Raw genomic sequence first — 4,812 nt, 5'->3', positions numbered from 1 at the left:
GGGAGGGGGGCGTGGAAGTTCCGAAGGAAGCCTTGGCTACTTTCCTCCCTCCGCGCCATTTGTGGTTATCCTTTGTTCCCTTGGGGTGCCCCAGGGGCGGGGGAGAGGGAGAGAGGGTCTGGGCGGGGGGCAGTCCAGGCGGCTCCCGGTAGGCGTCAGCTGCAGACCCCTGTTCACCCTTGCATCAGCCACACCCACTTCATGCAAACCCAGCCCCGCCTTGGAACCCCAGGGTGTGCCGCTCACTCCTGACCTTGACTGCCCAACTCAAGGTCTGCAGACCCGCACTTGGCACATCCTGTCCCACTTGTCCGCCTCCTCTGTGCTCCTTGCCCCGTGCAGGACTGTGCCCTCCCCCTGCGAGGATCTGGGTGCCAGGTTTAGGTCCCCAACACCCAAGTGCACCTTCTCCCCAACCTGTGTGGGCTTCAGGGCTCCCGCATGGCTGGGTGAGAGCACAGCGCCCTCCACTGGTCTCCCTGGGCCTTCCCTCCTGTCTTTTTTTTTTTTTTTAAGACTTATTTATTTGAAAGAGTTACACATAGAAGGAGAGGCAGAGAGAGAGAGAGAGAGAGAGAGAGAGAGAGGTCTTCCATCTGCTGGTTCACTCCCAATTGGCCGCAAATTTCTTCTGGGTCTCCCACATGGGTTCAGGGACTGGATCAGAAATGGGGCAGCCGGGACTCGAACCGGTGCCCATAAAGGATGCAGGCACGGAAGGCGGCGGCTTTATCTACTACGGCACAGCGGCACAGCGCTGGCCCCAGAAGGAGAAGATTTCTAAGATGTGAGGTAGGTGGTGTCCCTTCCCTGTGTCAGTGCCTGGAAGGCACCCCAGGCACTCTGCCTGCAAGTGCACAGTCTGATGAGGTAGGTCCCATTGATGTCACATTTTACAGATAGGACAACTGAGGTTTAGCAAGATGAGGCAATTGCCCCAGAGACCCACAGCTGGGGCTGTCCAGAGCTGGTATTTAAACCCAAGAGCCTGACGCCCCGAGAGCAGGCTTGCACCCAGTCAGTGCTCCCTTAAGTGAGGCAGGGAGAGTGCCCTTGTTTATTTTTAATAATAAAGATAAACATTTTGAATTTGAATAGAGGGGCCAGCATTGTGGCCTAGAGGGTAAAACCACCACCTACATTCCGTATGGGCACCGGTTCAAGTCTGGCTGCTCCACTGCCAATCCAGCTCCCTGCTAATGGCCTGGGAAAGCAGCAGAAGATGGCCCAAGTCCTTGTACCCCTGCACCCACGTGGGAGACCCGGATGGAGTTTCTGGCTCCTGGGTTCAGCCTGACCCAGCCCTGGCCGTTGTAGCCATCTGGGGAGTGAACCAGCAGATGGAAGATCTCTGTCTCTCCCTCTCTCTCTCTGTTACTCTGCCTTTCAGATAAATAAATAAATCTTTTTAAATGAATAAATGAAAATAAATTTGAACAGAAATATGGAGCAATACAAAACGTCCTTTTAAAAAGCATTTGGGGGAGAAGAAAAGCCCCCAGCGCAGGACAGCAGGTGGGGGAATGTGGAGGGGCAGGAGCGCGTGTGGGCTCACTCGCCGCAGCGCCCGGCTTCTCAGGAGGGAGCCCGCGCCACGCGCCCGCCGCCGCCTGCCCCTCCCAAGGTGGCTCCCTCTGCGCCGGCCGCCACACAGCAGGCTCTGGGTACTGGCACCAATCTCCCTTCCTCCTTGGCTGTCCCCATTCAGGCGTCACCCCTCACCCCTACCCTGGGAAGCTTTGCGGCATTGGCATAGATTCCCCCCCCCCCCGCACGCGCGCGCATTGTCCCTCCAGTCGCCTGTCCTCAGGCTTAGTGACAGGTTGTTCTCCTTCCTCCCCTCCTCCCCCCGCCCCCAGCTGTGAACTCTGGTCCAGCACCTGACACCCAGCCAAGATCACCAACCACGTGCGCAGCGCACGGACGCCGTGGGCAGCCAGGTGGGGAAAGGGCTGACTCCAGATGCGAGGCCTCGGGCCAGACCGGTGCGGCCTGGCAGCAGCAGGTGGGCGTGGCCCGCGGGGCTGTGCGGTGATGACAGCCGGGAGAGCTGGGGACACCGCCTCCCGGAAGCAGAGCCAGGCATCTACGAGGGGAAATGTCAGTTTAGTTAATAAACGATGTTGCCACATCAGCAACGCATCTGGAAGGGGTAAAGCAAATCCCCTTTCCCAGCTGACAGCACCTGCAAAATAGATCCCAGATGGATGGGAGATTTATGGCAAAAAATGGAATATGCTAGAAGAAACTAAAGACATGAGAGGAAACTTTAGAAGAGCAATTTCATAACCTTTGGGGGTGAGAAAGCTCTTCCTAGATACGACAGGAAATCAAGCAGTGGGGGTGGGTGGGAGAGATTTGGTTATGGAAAAATTATTTCTGAGGTTCCAGAAACAAAATGAAAAGGTAAACAATCAATTAAAAACCATGTACAACAAGTATAACAGAGAGTTAATATCCTTCCCTTTAAAAGAAATCTACAAACCAAATAGAAAAAGTACTAAAAAAGTAAAAAATATGCAGGGGTGTAGAGAACAGTAACAGAAGACCATGTCTGGGAAAGCTGCGGCAGGCGTCGGTGGACAGAATTTACAGACAATGAGATGTGCATTTCTTTAAAGTTTTATTTTGCTTTAACTTCTGTTATTTTTTGAAAGATACTATTTATTTATTTGAAAGGCAGAGAGAGAGAGAGAGAGAGAGAGGCTGAAACAGGGCTGAGCCCGGCTGAAGCCAGGAGCCAGGAGCTTCTTCCTGGTCTCCCACATGGGTGCAGAGGCCCAAGCACTGGGCCATCCTCCACTGCTTTCCCAGGCCATAGCAGGGAGCTGGATTGGAAGAGGAGCAGCCGGGACTCGAACTGGTGCTCACACTGGATGCCAGTGTCACAGAGACAGCTTAAGCCCCTGCACAACGCCGACCTGGAGAGGTGTAGACTTTAGTTTTTGGACCACGTTTACACTTGCAGAAAGCAATGAGCAGATGGTGTCGAGTTCCTGCGTGCTCCCCTCCGCCCCGCTCTCCCCTGCTGCAGCGGGGGAGCCAGCGGTGAGAGAGAGAGACTGACGGAGGCCGCGTTATCCCGACAGCCACAGCTTTTACCTGCTGCCAGGACACTTGCTTCCACTGAGTCAGCGTTTCCCCCCAGGCTCCTCCTGGCTGCAGCCTTCCCTGGCCGGTGGCGACCTTGGCAGTCTGAGTCGCGGTGCTGCCCTGTGGGAAGCTGCCTGGTGTTTTTCCCACCGACCGGGCCCTGGGTTTCCAGAGGCGGGAGCAGCACCGTTTTCACCCCAGCACATCCGGGGTTCCTGCTAGCAACGCGGCTGTGACGGCTGACGGTGACCTTGGGCGCCCGGGAGAAGCGGTTGGCCAGGCTCCTGCCTTGTCACCGCCTCCCCTTCAATGCTCTTTAGAACAAGGTCATGTGTGCAGCCCGCAGGGAAGGCTGGGGAGTCCTGTTCCTCCACTGTCGGGGGAACCTCCATCTGGAATTCTGAGCGGGATCTTCGTCTTTTCTCCTTCCCGGACTGACTCGTTCAATCTGCGTGGCCCCAGAGAGCATCATTTTATACTTCGCCTTATAATCCATACTTTACTTTGGTTGCTCAAATTGTTGGGATTTTTTTAAAGATTTATTTATTTATTTGAATGGCAGAGTTACAGAGAGAGAGAGGGAGAGAGAGCGAGCGTCCCTCTGCTGGTTCACTCCTCATATGGTTGCAATGGCTGGGGCTGGGCCAGGCTGAAGCCAGGGGTCAGGAGCTTCATCCCAACCTCCCACATGGGTGGCAGGGGCCCAAGCCCTTGGGCCCTGTTCTGCTGCTTTCCCAGGCCATAGCACAGAGCTGGATCAGAAGTGGAGCAGCCGGGACATGAACTAGCACTCATATAAATTGCTGGCATCGCAGGCGGCAGCTTAATCTGCTGTGCCACAGTGCTGGATCCAGGAGGTATTTCTTTTACCCTCTGGATTGGAAAAATTAAAAGACTGATCGGTTGGGGCTGGCGCTTTGGCGCAGCAGGTTAAAGCCCTGGCCTGAGGCGCCAGCATCCCACATGGGCGCAGGTTCTAGTCCCGGCTGCTCCTCTTCCGATGCAGCTCTCTGCTGCGGCCTGGGAAAGCAGCAGCAGATGGCCCAAGTATGTGGGGCCCTGCACCTGCGTGGGAGACCCAGAGGAAGTTTCTGGCTCCTGACTTCGCATCAGCACAGCTCTGGCCGTTGCGGCCGTCTGGAGAGTGAACCAGCAGATGGAAGACCTCTCTCTGTCTCTGCCTCTCTCTGTAGCTCTTTCAAATAAATAAAATAAATCTAAAAAAAAAAAAAAAAAAAGACCCATCGGCAAACAGGGCTGTGGCCCAGAGTGTGAGCTGCGACCCCTTTGGAGTTGGAGCTGCACGGTCTAACCTGGAAGGGTAAGGACCAGGAGCAAAGCAGTGAGTGTGGTCTGAGCCCATTTTCAATTTGCAAGAAGGAATCTATTATTTATCACCTTTCACCCATCTATCTATCATCTATCAATCATCCATCATCTATTATCTATCACCTATCTGATTTGTCCCGCTGCAGCCACACTGCCCCGCCCCCGGCGGAGAGCGGAGGTGGGGTGGGGGGTGCGGTGGACCTTGGACAACACCATCAGATCCCGGCCTGCCTGTCTGATGCGCTTAGTCACGTCCAGGCGCCTTCTGGTGGCCCACAGCGCCCTCTATCGGAGCGCCACTCGCACGTCCCTCCTCAGCGAGCCCTCCTCCCGCAAAGCCGCCTCAGCCTGGTCCAGTCGTCTCCCCTCCGCACCCACCCCCATTCTTCC

General features: G+C 55.5%; 1 long non-coding RNA gene across 1 annotated transcript; it reads right to left on the bottom strand.

Annotated features, from left to right (window-relative positions):
- Nucleotides 1-2,606: 2,606 nt before the first annotated feature.
- LOC149121154 (uncharacterized) lies at nt 2,607-3,310 on the bottom strand. The gene is made up of 2 exons (XR_016224213.1): nt 3,103-3,310; nt 2,607-2,921 (listed from the first exon to the last, which is right to left on the bottom strand). It is a non-coding gene; the product is annotated as an uncharacterized LOC149121154 (long non-coding RNA).
- Nucleotides 3,311-4,812: the final 1,502 nt, after the last annotated feature.

This window comes from Oryctolagus cuniculus, chromosome 17 (assembly GCF_051225735.1).
Source record: "Oryctolagus cuniculus isolate XC-2025 breed Fujian yellow rabbit chromosome 17, ASM5122573v1, whole genome shotgun sequence".
NCBI lineage: Eukaryota > Metazoa > Chordata > Mammalia > Lagomorpha > Leporidae > Oryctolagus > Oryctolagus cuniculus.
Note: the sequence above shows the minus strand (reverse complement) of the source record. Positions and strands in the feature narration are given on the sequence as shown.